This window comes from Anser brachyrhynchus, assembly GCF_964034855.1.
Source record: "Anser brachyrhynchus genome assembly, chromosome: 2".
Classification (NCBI taxonomy): Eukaryota; Metazoa; Chordata; class Aves; order Anseriformes; family Anatidae; genus Anser; species Anser brachyrhynchus.
In genome coordinates this window covers 2609819-2625425 of record NC_137695.1, presented here as the reverse complement: position 1 = coordinate 2625425, position 15607 = coordinate 2609819, and the positions used below count along the sequence as shown (strand labels likewise).

The following is a 15607-nucleotide window of genomic DNA, read 5'->3' as shown; positions in this document are numbered from 1 at the left end:
TGGTTTCATCTAAGCTATGAAATCAGCACTGAAAGGAGAATTTAATAAGCCTCAGTTCCGACTTCCCCAAATTAACTCTCCAGCATCTCCCTGAGCAAGCTTTCAGGTTCAACTTCTGCATGTTGAGTGATTATCCCATCAGTGGTGAGGACAATGGGAAGCACCTGATGAAGAAACACAGGCCTAAGAAGGAAGATCCAAACTAAATACAAATGGGAACAGAAGAGCCAACCCTATAGAATGTTGTACTACTGCAGTCTTAAAAAAAAAAAAAAAATCCACCTCTTTACTTTAAGGCCACATCTGGCAAACATTGTGAGACTGTTAACAATTAGAAAAAATGAAATATCTTTTCCTTCAATTTTAGTTGACAAAATAAATATAAGAATTCCATCGATCCTTTTAACAGACTATTGTATTATTCTTTGGGTTATAGTGAATTTCCAGCCTATTCTAACCTCATCCAATTAAGGGAAACTAAACTTGAATAGCAAGTCATGAACACCCTCCAGACTCTGAATGCAAAAAAAAAAAAAATCAAAAATACCTCTAGGAATTGTTTTTATCCTCCAGTGACTAAACAGGATCCCTGTAAAAATTGAGAGACATATTTTAGACCACCTACTGTGGTGTCTTACCTGGATGGGTACCAATTTTGGGATCTGTAATAGGGAGACTACACACAACCTTTATACCCCTTCACCAACCATATTGTCATACAAGCCCTTGTAGCATGGGACAGTAGTAGATCTGAATTTTTTAACACACCCTTGAACTCTGGTACTGTCTTAGGCATCGTAGTAGGTGGTCTGAAAAAGTCCCTCTTTAATGTTGACTTAAGAGAAATGAGAGATGATTTCTTAAGTTATTCTTGTCTCTGCTCCATTATTTAGAGAGAATTTTTCCAGAGCATCTTAAGTCTTCCTCAATTTGATGACTTACTATGACACTAGCTAAAAAGGCTAGAAACCATACTGTTTTCTATCAGAGTGCACCTAAAAAAAAGAAAAATCCACTAAAATTTTCATATACTAATTATATTTTCCTCTACCTTTTCCATCTTTAGCTTTCCTTACTCTACAAGAAGCTTATAAAGTATTGTCAATGCCTAGACATCTGACTTTCTCAAATTCTTCTTGCATCACATTGACTAATGTGGTCTTTGACTCCTTTGGTTTCCCTGTTTTGCATTCACTCATTGATCCTTGTCTAATACATTTTAGCATAGGGATTATTATTTTGTCCTTTGTTGGTTTGATTTAGACTGATTTGAAGACTCACATTCTACAAAGTCATATATTCTTTGCAAAATTAGGGTTCTGAATACTTCTGTTGTATAGGTTTTTATTTTCTTCTTTTTGTTGTATAATAACAGTAGAGGTACTTTTGTTTTACACTTTGGTGAGAACAGACAATGCTCAAGCGGTGTTTTCAAATGCACACAATAGGAGTGGAATTCAGATCACAGATTACACTGTCTTATGAACTCTATCTCTCACCTCTTGTTACGGTCAATGAAGACCCAGTCAATACAGTAAAGATTTGCAGTTTTAATCAGATATGAAAAATACATGTTCTGGTTGAATAAGTAGAACTGATTTTCAAAGGAAAGAATGAAATCTGATGACATTGTGAACTTTCTGAAATATATTTTTTTCAAATCTGATTTATTATTATTATTTTTTTTTCCCAACAACATTCTTGCTTGTATCTCTTGAACATAAGGGATTAGAATATAAAGAATCAGATTCAGGAGACATAATTTTTTCAGAACTTGTAGAAAATATAAATATTTTTACAAGGATTTTAAAATTTTTCTTTAAAATGTCACCTGGTATTTCTTTCTACTGACAGGTTTTCATTGAAAAATAAGCACTGAAGCAGTGAGGAAATTCTATATTCTTTAAAATGTCTTTTGGGAAAATAATATCTTGCTTTCAATTAACAAGAATAAACTCTGGAAATTTCTACTAAAATATTTTGTCTGATTTTTTATTGTTTTACTTATTTAGAAAACTCCAGTAATATAGAAATAAACCAAAACCAAAACCAACCAACAACAAAAATAAACATTTTTCCCTTTTATTTGCAAAAGACAAAATGTTTGTATGGGGGGAAGGGGAAATATACTCTAATGCACTTTACTTTCAGAAACATTCCCTGAATAAAAGGAAAATGAATAAAATAAAATATAGCCCTTCTTAAGTCATTTCCATAACTGTGTAAAAATTCAGACAATTCATTGTAGCATGTGCCCAAGTAATCTTGCCCATGTATGCAATTGGTCTGCAGATACAGTGTAAATACTGTAATTCTTCCTCTCCAGCCTTTCATTTCCTCTTGGAATATCTCTCAGAATATTTTAACTCTTTTTCTTCAGCCCACAGAAACCTTGTTATTGTTCACAGCTGACAAAAAGTTAAAGACAAGACATGGAATCTCAGAGGAAATTGAACTTGAAAAGCAGAACCTCTAATGTTGTATCATGTTATGATTTTCCTCGGGGATCTAGCAGGTTTTCCATGCCTTATGTAAAAACATATTAGGTAGAACTAACTATACTAGATAGGGCCACCAATAGCTAATCTTCAGAAAGTCCATGGCCTCCAAGTCTGTACCAAATTAAATAATTACATATTGTTTTATTATTATTGGTGCTGTTGTTATTGGTATTAGTAGTAGTAGTAGTATTTAAAGTAATGCTCTATTTGAAAAGATATTCTATTTCATTCTGGCATAATTCTGGAAAGCAAAAAAAAAAAAAAAATAGAGAGAGAGAACAACAAAAACAGCCCTCTTAAACATGAGCTATATGCATAGGTGTGTGGATGTTTTGTATATATATATATACATATATATATTATTTTTTTTCTTCACACTATAGTTCCTTCCAAACAGGAGGCACACTTCCTATATGCCTCTATTGAATAGTTTAGTGGCAGGAATAATGTGCATTATCCTTTGAACTTCAGGCTGACTGATAATGCAACCCACTCTGATGGTTTTAAAAGAACTATGCAATATTTAGATAACAGGAAAGCTCCAGCAGCAGCTCATCAGATGCAAATGGCAAAACAGGTGAAGGCAATCGTACATACTGTGGATGTATCACAGTCCCTATCTCACTCACTCATATTCCTTTTGTAGATCAGCCTGCTAACAGAATTGTTCAGGACCGTTCAACCCAGCATCCTTGCCTCTGAGGTTATGTACTGGAGACCACACAGGTGAAGGTATGGAAAGAGTTGAACTTCATGCAATGGAAAACGGTTTCATTGACTAAATAAAACAATTCCCATCCTATGGCAGAGTGATTAATAGCAGTTAAGGAACTTCAAGAAAGTGGAAAATTCACTCAATAGCACATAAATGCACACAATGGTAAAAGAGGAAACAGGGAACTCCCTAAAAGCAGATACATCATATCACTTGAATTGCAGTGATATGATCACTGGGGAGATACTGCCTTAGCACATAAGCTAGAAAGTTGGGCAAAAATGGAAGAATGAAGAGCACCAGTTTCTGCTCTCAGTTATGCCAATGTAAATCTATTCATGCCACTGGAGTCACTGGGGTTATTCAAGTGCCCACCTGACCTAAGTGAAATACACGGAAAAATCGTCTCTTGGTCCATGGACTAAATGTGGGGAGGATTCAAAAGGCTGGCTATGTTGGCTTGATATTTTAAGTTTAGACTCCCTCTGTGGTCTGGGACATGTCATATATTTTCTTATTTCATCTCACCTGCTGAGTGGACCTAGCCATATTTCACTGCCTCTTGAGGAGAATGCAGGCTTTTGAGGAACAGAAATGTCTTCTTCCTATACAAAAGAACAGCTTTGGGCACGGTGAAGCTTTAATTTCAAGTTGGGCCTCTGGGCCTTTACTGCAAGACAGGTCATGTTCTTAAACCAAAATTGCAGATCTCTTGAGGTTCATCCAAGGCTTGCTGTAGAAATGGTAGGTTGCCTGTGACTTCATACAAAGAAAATCAAGAGACAAGTAATTTAATTGTGTTAAGCTGAGTTATTTCTGATTCACGTCTGTATAAGTCAACATTACTGTCAATTCTTTTCCTGCTTTGTGGTTGACAGTCTAAACAGATGGTGTCAATAGCCCCTCTAATATTGCATTCTCAATTAAAGGAAGGAAATAGTCTTCTCCATTATCCTTAAGTGACGTGTTCTGTTCGATCAACTTGTGCACTACCATTTCTAGTCTATGTCTGAGGCACCTTTGCCACCAAGTTCAGTGGTCGTTAAGGTAGACAGATACCTTTTTGAACATGTGGTTCTATATGATATCTGCTTGTACACAAGAGACTTGTTACTAAACAGCCTTTCCTAGATCATCTTCCCCTCTTTCAAAAAGGACTAGTTTTTCTTAATCTCTATTTTTATGGCGAGGACGATGCAATGATTTATCTGTTTTTTATTTTCAAGATCACATCCAGATGAAACAACTCTAGCTTTTCCATGAATCTTGTAAACTGCCCTTGAAGTGGTTAAGAAATGTCTATGGCTTTTTTCTTTTTTTCTTTTTTTTTTTTATGAAAGTTTTCAAAACTCATATTCTGTTAATGGAGAACACAGGACAGAAAGTAGAGGATTTGTTTGTCCATTCAGGCTCTGGAAAATAAACAAAAAAACAAGCAGGTTTAAGGAAGAGAAAAAAAAGAACAACCTGCTGCACTAAAGCAGCTGGAAGAGAGGAGTGAGAAATGTGAGAGAAGCAGCCCTGCAGCCCCCAAGGTGAGTGCAGCAGGAGGGCAGGAGGTGCTCCAGGCACGCAGCACAATCCCCCTGCGGCCTGTGGAGAGGCCCCTGGTGGAGCAGGCTGTCCCCCTGCAGCCCACGGGTCCCACACGGAGCAGATCTCCACGCTGCAGCCCGTGGAGGAGCCCCCGGTGGAGCAGGTGGATGGGGCCTGGAGGAGGCTGCGGCCCACGGAGAGCCCCCGCAGGAGCAGGCCCCGGGCCGGAGCTGCAGCCCGTGGAGAGGAGCCCCCGCAGGAGCAGGGGGTCTGGGGGGAGCTGCCGCCCGTGGGGGACCCGTGCTGGAGCAGTTTGCTCCTGGGGGATGGACCCCGTGGTACAGAGCAGTGTGGGAGCAGGTCTTGAAGAGCTGCTGCCTGTGGGCAGCCCCCGCAGGCTCAGTTCGGGAGAGACCCCGCGTGGAGCAGGGGCAGAGAGGGACCGTGAAGGAGCGGCGGAGATGAAGCGTCAGGGACTGACCGCAGCCCCCATTACCTGTTCCCCTGCACCGCTCAGGGGGAGAAAGTGAAAGAGGGTAGATGGAGGAAAGTGTTTTTTAGTTCGTTTTCAGTTCTCGCTGCCTTAGTCTGTTAGCAATAGGCAATAAATGGCATAAATCTCCCATACGCTGAATCTGTTTTGCTCATGACAGTAACTGATGAGTGATCTCCCTGTCCTTATCTCAACACATAAACTTTTTTCCCTCCTGTTTTCTTCCCGTTATGTTGAGGAGGGGGAGTGAGAAAGTGATGAGGCAGTGCATAGCTACCTGCTGGTGTTAAACCACCACCAAGAAGGAAATAAGATGGGAGAGAAGGCAGAGCTTAGTATATAATTTGCCCTTATTTCAGTTATCTTTTCAGACTTCCGTTTGCAAACACTGAGCTGGCAAAGAGCTACGGAAAGCCTCAGAACTTGCTCTGGAGACAATATTCCAGTAAAGAGCAGAAAATTGTGTCTTGCAGTATATCTTCAGTCGCATTATCTCAGCAGAATGTGCTTCTAACATCCTGCCATCATCAAGTTGTGAAGAACAAGGATGGATACCTTGAGGATTTGATGTCTTCCCTGCTTTTGTCAGGATAAACTCAAAATTATCAGTAAAATTAAGTTCACAGCTCTCGTACTATTACTGTGTCAAACTCTTTGGATGACCAGCCTAAATGTACGTCATTTGAAATGATAAATCTCTCCCACACGAGTAAACTAGGATTTGAGCAAACTCTGTCTGTAGTTTGTGGGAAGAAAAGTATTTTTTCTTCCCTCACCGTCCCTCCTAACATTTACAAACTGTTTGTATCTCTTAGTAAGAGTCTTATATAATATTTTAAAGGTCAGAGTTTGTGGGTAGACGTCTTTGGTATAAAATATTACTTTGTGTTGGCAGTACTATCATGAAATGCAATGTTTTTTTGTATCCTCACTGAGTAGCAGGAAGGATATTAGTGCTGGATTCTGCTTCAGATTTAAAAAAAAAATAATTCCCACGCCATTTTATGTAAAAGTTTATGACTCTCATTTTAATCAGGTTAGCCAATTGACAATTTCACCTTTTTAACAGTTCTGCAAATGTTTTTTCTTCCAGGACACAAACCCTAATGATTTATTTTAGGCTCAGAAAAGTTGTAAGGCAAGACTTTCTCATAGCAAGAAAAATTTTGCTGTTCATTCAGCAAAATATGTTATTTTAAATAATATGTTTTTGTTTTTTTAATTTAAAATAATGTGTTTTTCAAGAGCTAAGTAATTATTCTTGACCTGTTTTTCCTGACGTTTTACATTTCTTGTTCCTATCTGTTGGTTCATTCACACATGTAATATGCTTAGAAGCATTGCACACAGAGGTTTTTAGCGAAGAGTTTCTCTCTCCTTTAACTTTAAAAAGTGCAAATAATAAGAGATGCACATTTATGAACATGGGGAGTGAGGAGACACAGTGAAATTACAAGATAAATAATCCTCCAAAGTCTTCAAGTCAAGGCAGTGTCAGACGAGTACCTAAGATATCTGTTGGAGACGTTCTGCTGAAATGACAAAATCAAAGATGAGCTACTTATTGACTAGAAAATATCAGTTGTGTTTGAATAATTTTCGTTAATATTTTTAGATGTCAGTATGTTAGCGTTAAAAATGATTCTGCAAAATATAGCAGTTTTGTAAGTATGTTTAATGTTAGCAAGATGACTAGGGAACATATATGAACACGGATTAGCAAACAGAATACAGATCTTCTAGAAACCTGAATACTTCTTTTGATTTTCTTTCTAATGCAGAAGCCCAAGACACCATATCTCACCAACAATCACAGTATCACAGAATCACTGAGGTTGACAGGAAGCTCTGGAGCTCATGTGGTCCAACCCTCTGCTCAGAGCACAGTCAGTTACAGCAGGTTGATCAGGGCCATGTCCAGTTGGGTTTTGATATTTCCAAGGATCGTGTTGTGGGTTGACCCCTGGTAGACAGCTAAGCACCACACAGCTGCTCGCTCACTTCCTCATCCCCCACAGTGGGACAAGGGAAGAGGAAAAGAAGAGTAAATAGCAGACGTGTGTTTAATAAGTGGAGGAAAAGTGGAATAACTGAAAAAGAAAACAAAACAAGTGATGCAAAAGCAGCAGTTCCCATGGGTAGACTAATGCCCAGCCAGTTCTTGAGCAAAGTGATGGCTAATATCCCTTAACCCTGCTCCTCTCCATTTTACTCCTGAGCATGATGTCATACAGCACGGAATCTCTCTGGTTTCTGATCATCTGCCTGGTTGCATCCCCTCCCAACACCTCGTGTACCCCCAACCCATTCACCTGGGTGGGCAGAATGCAGAGCAAGGCCTCAATACTGTGCAAACACAGTTCAGCAATAGCTACAATTTTAGCGTGTTATTAGCAAAGTTTTGGTCAGAAATTTAAAACACAGAACCATATGAGCTACTATGAAGAAATTTAACTCCATCCCAGTGGTTGAACGGTCCCAGCTCTCTCATCCTCTCCTCTTGCGTGAAATGTTCCAGCCCAGAACCAAATACGTGACTGCAGAACTGGCCTCACCAGTGTTATTTTTATCAATTATAGAGATCTAAGCTTTCATTAATGGATAAACTACTATGCCAATGCACATCACTTTTCAAAGAAAGTTGACAAGCCACAGAATCAGAGACACAAACAAAAATGTGCAGAAGAAGGCAGAAAAAGGTCATTTACTCCATCCTCCTACTCTGGGGAAGAAACCAATCTAATTACACAATTCCTGACATGCAACTGCCTAGGATTTTTCCAAAGCCTTCAAATGAAGGTATTTCCACAGCATTTTCAAGCAACTGATTAGAGTCCTCCACTCTCCTTACTATTTTTCATAATGCTTTATTTGAATCTTCCTTCCTGGAAGCTGGAAGAACAAAATCACTGCCTACCAGTCCTGTTTCAACTGCAGAAAACATCGTAGGTGATATTTATGAGATTCACAGGAAGAATTCATCCCCCACAGCAAGCATTTTGCTGTATATTGCATGCTACACCATACTGTAAGAACACTTCTGTGGGTACATGAATGTATTTGGAGAGAACTACATAGAACAAGCATTTGAATGTCTTGCTGTATACCTACATATTTAAAAGTGTTCCTGTACACAAAATCAGAGCATTTATTGCCAAAAGTGACATGGTGTTTTTAAGAATAGATCATTAGGTAATTCAACCTGATTTCTTGTTGAATATAAATGAAGAGGATTTTAGCCAGTAAGTCCTCCTCTAAGCTTCCCAAAGCTAGGTTTGACTAGCACCTCTTTGGGATATTCTTTACATGAACATTAAAAGATGACTAATCCTCATTTGTTGCTGTTGAGTGAACTGTTTGAAACCCTAGTCACAGCAGATTGGATTTGTATAATTAAATATATGTATACATTCTAGTGTGCAAAGCAGTTCTCTTGGCATGGGTGTCTCATGCCTTCTGAGATGTCCTGAAGATATCTATGGTTGGAAGATTCAACACAAGAGCAGCCCTTAGGTAGCCTGTGCCCCACTGGAACAGAAGATGGAGGCTCGAGGAGACACCCTCATGCACATCAGTTGTCCATGTTTAAACAGTAGATCATGACAGATGTGACTGGATTGTGAGGATTTCAGGACCTGGGGGCTTCCTCCTTCCCCAGTCTGATAGTGGGAGGCAGCCTTTGTGGTTCTGTGTGCCCCATTTCAACCAGTGGCCAGGCTGAGCACAGAGCACGCATTCCCAATCCTCACCAAGTCTTTATTTAATGTGTTTAGCTTTTAGTCACATAACATAACAAGTAATATCCTGTTTATCTGTCTGAGGAAATCACACTGGGACGTCTCTGTAGTCAATGTAGAGCTTCTCAGTACTACATGATGCAGAACTGCAAAGGCACTGACTTCTTTTGCCACGTCACTGCTCTTTAAGTGCTCTGGGGGACACCGAGCTCATGGCACCTGTAATTTCATGGACCTGCCAGTGCTGGTGACTTTTGGACTACGAATTATAATTCTGGGATTTGATCATATATGACAGGCAGAAAAAAAAAACACTTCTGGGTGTCTCTGCACAGCCTAATAACAATATCAGTCTCTCCTCAAGTGTCCTTGTAAATGGAAAAGTTGTGTTTAATTGGATTCAGGAGGACTGGCTGGAGGAAGTTCAGATGGGATTTGTCCCAGCTAATTATCCTCTCTCCGTCTTTTTTGGTAAGCTTAAAAGGTCAGTTAAACCTCATGAAGCAGATTGTTCTCAGGGCTGTTCCCTCCATCACTTCCAGTTTGAATTCCTCCATTTGAGCATGATTTGGCAGATCTGTACAAATACACAGTACAGTGACATAGCAAGAGAATTCCTCTGTCCCCTCCAATTTATATACTATCTAAATTAAATAAATGGTATTTAGGAAAATATGAAGATTGTTGTCCCCATTTTGAAGGTGACAGAGAGATAAGAAGTAGGTGATACTATTCTTCAGAGTTGCAGAAGACTGTATTGCAGTGAGAAGATTCACCAAGACCACTTAAGGCTTTGGAAGAGATGTCAATTACAATGTCAATGTGCCTCTTCCATGTGGTTGAGTTTCACTTCTTTTCATAAAGTAGTATGTTTCCAACATGCAGCTGAATTCAAGCACCCTGAGGGTCTAAGTCTGAGCAAATCCGGCAAAAAATGGCTTCACAGAGGATTGTGTTTTTAATCATGATTACATCTCTCTCATCTTTCTGCACCAACTTTAATCTGCGTGGCTGCATCTGCAGATAAGAGTCAGCAGAAGTTCTGGTTTTGAAGGCTCATCTGAGGGATGAATTCTTTACTTTCAGAGCCTGCAAAGTAGTCTCCCGTGTGTGTCATTATGTTGTAGGCAAAAGCAGATACAAGAATTAGATTATCTGCTGGTGACAGCCTAAATAAAATGCAGTAATGATTTTTTGAAGAGTTGCACTGCTATGATACTGAATCTGAATGAAGAATGACAGGTAGAACAGAGATTCTCCAGTGAAAGAAACTCTTGGAGTTTCAATTCTCTGTATAGGATGTGAGGATAAGGACTACATCCATATCTCCTGCAAGCAATGATGTTGACACTTGTTCATGTCATGATATCATTGAACATATCATGTTCACCATCTTTCTAGCTGTTACATTCACTGTTGGACAGTAATTTTTCTTTACTGCTTGGCAGATGTGAAGAACTGTTGTATACGGAGTTTCTTCAGAAACTGATTATTCTCTGAAGTCACCCTTCCAACTACTGAGCAGCTTAGACCTAGTCATCCCATCATCCCATAAAATTTGCAAAAAGTGGAGAAGAATGTCTCGTGTCAATGTATATCAGCAGTAAGTCTCCAGAGCAAACGCTGAAGAGTACTGGCCAACACAATGAGCAAAGTTACCGAAGGTATTTGTCACCCATCAATTTCAACCAGAGGAAGCATCCTTTCTGAATACTGACATGACAGTATATCCTCGACCCTTACTTAGGTGCTACTGGAAAATCTAGGCAGCTTGCAGGTGCTGGTTCATTTCATTGGTAATTATGTAGTATGTATGATTTCTAGGAATAGGCATTGTGGATAAGTCTTGTTTGTTTTGGCTCTGTTTCTATGGGGATAAACAGAAGTAGTGTGATTAATTTCCATTCTGTTGCCATGGTTATTAATAATAATGAGGTGATTATTACTGCACTGTAAACCTTACAGCAATTCCAACGCTGCTATAAAAGAGAGAGGGAGAAAGAGAAGGGGGGGCGAGGGGGGACCAACAATGAAAGAGCTGGACCAGATCCTCAGTCTGGACAAATCAGCACTCACACATTGCCTTCAGTTAGAAGCAATGAAATAGAAGATGTGCTCTTGGAGAGTCTGGACCTGCAGACGGGGCAGTATTAATAAAACAAGTGATAGATGAGAACCCTCACTGACTTCAGCAGAGCTGTGCTGATTTGTACCCACTGAGATTTGCTCAGGACCCAGCACAATGGTCCCACCTGGTTCATGAGGCCAACGAAAATGCTGTGACATGCTCAGTGTTCACGGGATCAGCCTCTATCTTATTAGTTTCACTATAACAAATTGGGGGAAGAGGGCTCAAATAAAAGCGAATAAATAAACAGAAAAGCAATAGCTGTTTCTCCTGAGTGACTAATAAACAACTCCCACATTCCTGGTACCTGCTCAGCTGGCTCTATCTCACTGCACTAAGTGATTTGTATTCCTTCTGGAGACATTGCCATGGTGTTGGAACAATAAGTAACACGCATTTAATCAGATTGTCCCCATGGGTGAGATTACTTTTCTCAAGGATTCTGCACTCCTAGCTGGGATGTTTTGCAGACTTCCGTCTTTCTGAGTCCTGTTGTAGGTGCAGAAAGCTCGCAATTGGCAAATTGAAGCCACTGGGCAGGCTTGTTGTTGTTATTTTATGGCTAACTGGGATTCAACATCAGCCCATTCACACAAGTCTTGGAATGACAGAAACAGGATGAGAAAGTGACTGCTCACATTCTTTCTCCCAAAAGCCACAACCTGTACTTTGAGGCTGTTAGTTTTCCATGCTTCCTTTTCCAAACCAGGGGAAATTATTTTGCATATGTTTCTTCCTTCCCATTTGCCTCATTTCTGTTTGCAAGTACAGAGACCACCCTTCCCACCCTATCTTTTGCCCTTTATGAGTTGAGGATACCAACCTTTGGCAAAACAAAAATCAGAGCCTAGCTGCCTCCCAGCTACTGCTTGTCTGCTGAGGTTCCGTCAAAGCAAAGAGGACAGCAGGTCAGATGGTAGCACTGGCTGTCAAATGCTCACACAGAGCCAAGTTAAAAGAAAACATGGCTGTACGGAGGTTTAAAAGCAAGATGAGGCTGTCAAGTGTTTTTCTTTTCAAATAGGCCTATAAGCATTTACCTCCAGATCATGTGGTAGCCCAGAGCCAGCTGAGAAGAGCATTATCACCTCCTCAGACCACATGGCAGACTGGTACAAGTCACTTTTCCCCTGTAGGCAGTCTTCATTTTTTGAGTTCCAGCTCTTCGTTGTGGTGCCTCAAAGAAGGACCCTACGAGCCAAGAGAGCAAAGGCAACCTTGAAGGGCAGAGGTGCGGTGTTGAGCCCCGCTGCTCTGAACATGATGCTGGTCTGCTGATCACCAGGGCAAAGCTAGCAGCTAGCAAGTGATGTCCTTTAACATAGGTGGTCACAAAAGGAGGACATGCCTCTCAGCAGCACATGCTACTTCTTTGGGCGGGGGAAATCAGGGACAGGATCCAGGGCTTCTCAGTGGCCCCAAAGCCTCAGCAAAACTGAGGTTAGGACCCTCTTAACTTTTCCCACCCCACTTCTGGGCGCCCTTGACTATATTTTGACTGTATTTAGAGGGTAAGGATGGGGTATGGGTAGTGGTAGGGGTAGGGAGTGTCTATGTCTAGTACTGAAACTAAAGGGTTGCCTCCAGCAGTACAGTCCATCAGCACTGCTGTGGATGGCACAGGACCTTGAAGATCTTATTTTAGGAGTGTGCAAAAGCTGCAAATTCCTCACACCCCTGTTAGGCTTCTCATTTGTTGTCTGTTTCAGTGTGAAACTGCTGCAGCACAAGCCCAGGTACAGCTCTGATCCACGGCATCACACGGAGGCTGTGGGTAATATTCAGGGCACAGTTGTGCCATCATCTTTCTTGGTCACCAAAACATTGTCAGAGATTATACCTCAACAGGTACAAGGCAGATTAAATATTCACCTGCTTTTCTTACAAAAGCAAAATGGGAGAGGGGCTGTATCACCATGCAATGCAAAGGGGAGATCCAGACGTGCGGAGAAGCGAAAAGCAAACTCATGTCTGAATCTTCCTCTCCGTTCCTCAGACCCCAAGCGTCTGTTTGGCAATCCTTGGGAGGACTCAGCACTTGTCTAGTTTAAAAAACAAAATAAATTAAAATAAATCTGGAGAAAGACAGTGAGAGATATTCATTTTTAAAACAAAAAGGACCACGCTACAGTGAAATCTGCAGGAACATCAAATAAATGTGCATGGATATTTAAAAGTGTAGGTCCTGGTCACAAATGCATACCGCTACTTACTACACGCCCACGCACAACCACATGTGAGCAAACAAACACACGTTGCAGGCACGCACACACACACACGCTCTGCCTTTTGTAATAACAACCCTGCTTTGTTGTAAGGGAATGGAAACGGGAGAGACTCACAGCGTATTTCATTTGAAAGAGAAGAAAGAAAAAAAAAAATCCAAACCAAACTTTCAGAGCAACTCTTTCTAAGCGATGCAGAAAGATCCTTCCTTTGGTTGGTATGGGGGAGGGAAGGGGATAGGGAGAAAAAAGAAAAGGGGGGAGGACAAGTTCGTGGTTAGATGGGAGCTCCCACCCATTTCCTTTCCTTGCCCTTCCCAGGCATGTCAGAGCTGGGAGCCAAGACAAATCAAACTCTCAGGAGCTTGCAGACAGACAGCACCACTTACCGAGAGCGTAATTGCAGCCCTTGGAGGAGCACGAAGGAGGGGATGAGCAGGCAAAAAAATTAAGAAGGGGGCAGTGCCCTCTGCTGCCAAAGCAAAGCTGTCGATGCGGAGGATTTCGAGGCGAGCTGGAGGGAAGCGAGCGGGATGCAGAGAGACGGGGCCCCTGGGAGTCTGCAAATAAACAGCCAGAGCACAGGGCGAGGGGAGGAAGGCTGCCATGGTTCATCTGAAGTCAGCAGGGTTCATCTGAGGCCTCTCCCCCCCCCCCCCTCCCCCCCCGCTCAATTTACCAGGGAGCGAAATGGACACGACTGTGCCTACTGCCCTCGTGTAGGCATTAGCCTGGTTTCTTTAGCTTGGGAAAGCTGAGGCCCTTGAAGGAAAAGTGGAGAGAGCTGCTGTTGTTAAGGCAAACTGACTGCCGAGCAGCAAAACTCCTTTGGTAGGTACTTCTGGGGCTCGTCGTTACTGCTGGGACAGAGCCAGGTCCGACAGCGCAACCAGAGAAGGGCAGATCCCCATCCTCACCCCATGGGACGGGGACTGTGGGGCTGTGAGACTAAGTTCAGGGTTCATGTCACCTAACTTTAGCCTTCTGAGTGCCCCTCATCCAGCTTGATCCTTGAAAAGAGAGAGCCTGATTCCACCACACACTCCCGACCAGGATGAACTGACCTCTGGAGGACACCAAGGGTGTCAGATGTCCCCTTTCTCCTATCCCAAGTGTCTCTTACAGGGCTCTCTACCCCAGAAAAGTCAGTGACACCAGCCTGCAAACTGAACATTTTCATTTTTTTCCCTCTAAAGCTTCCGCAAACCCTGCATTTGCCCCTCCACACCTTCTCTTTCTACATCATGAACCCACTTGCTGGTGCTAAATATTGCTGGGGGCTCTCTTCTCTGCTACTACAGGACTGGGCAAGGTGCATTTGGCTCCTGCTTAGGGAGCAAAGGGACAATTTGCATCTGCAGGGCCACATAACACAGAGTCAGCAGTGGTTCACTGGCATGTAACATTAGCCTCAGTGTCAAACCAGGGGGAATTCCAGCACAATAAACAAGTCTGTCAGCCCTGGCAGCAACCATCCCAAATACACAGCATTTTGCTAACATTTGTTCACTATATAAAATAATAAATGTATGTGTGATAGCATTGCAAATTCGCATATAACAGAAATATGTATTACATGTATGTGATGTACCCATATATACTACCTATGCACATTAAAAATATAAATACATCCACATAGACACGTGCATAGCTGTATATGAGTGAGTTATATTAATGTTATTGTCTGCTCAGTCTTTGATGTAACTAGAATCACATTTCACTGGAAGAAATTTCCAGTCTGATCTTAGTGTGGTTACGAAGTGGAGAGCCTGAAAAGCTACCAAATTTTCCAATGGAGAAAATACTCCAACACACAGGTGAAATTAGGAAAAATTCTCATTTTCATATCCTCATTGCTGTTATCTCCATTACTATCCACTTCCACCTGAATATTTCAGTTTTCCACTCCTCCACCTTTCATGTCACATCACTTTCCTTCTCCTTTCTGTAATTTCCTCTCCTGATCCTACTGTACCTCCAGACTATTGAGCTTTCTAGTCTTTCTGCTCTGTAAGGGTACAACTGGTATCCTGCACCCAGAAGAACTTGCAAAATAGGTGCAAAATAGGTGAAGAAGAATGGATGGGTGCTGATGAAAGGGGGGGTGGGTTGCATAACAAGGTAGAAACTGGGATTCCTGTTTCAAGGGCAGTCCTGAAATTTCAGGTCACACCTGCTTCATTCTGAAATGTCTGAAGCGGAGTGGCAGCAAAGCCACAAAGCTTCATAGCACTGCCTGTTCGTCAAAGCTGACATGATGGAAACTGAATAA

At 41.5% G+C, this 15607-nt stretch overlaps 1 long non-coding RNA gene across 2 annotated transcripts; it reads right to left on the bottom strand.

The window, feature by feature from the left end:
• Positions 1–2741: 2741 nt before the first annotated feature.
• Positions 2742–13969, bottom strand: LOC308190050. 2 transcript variants are annotated; one of them, XR_013946802.1, is made up of 3 exons: positions 12983–13969; positions 12151–12301; positions 2742–7335 (listed from the first exon to the last, which is right to left on the bottom strand). It is a non-coding gene; the product is annotated as an uncharacterized lncRNA (long non-coding RNA). The 2 variants fall into 2 exon arrangements; XR_013946803.1 differs by having other exon boundaries at positions 2742–12301; positions 12983–13152; positions 13453–13969.
• Between the last annotated feature and the right edge of the window lie 1638 nt (positions 13970–15607).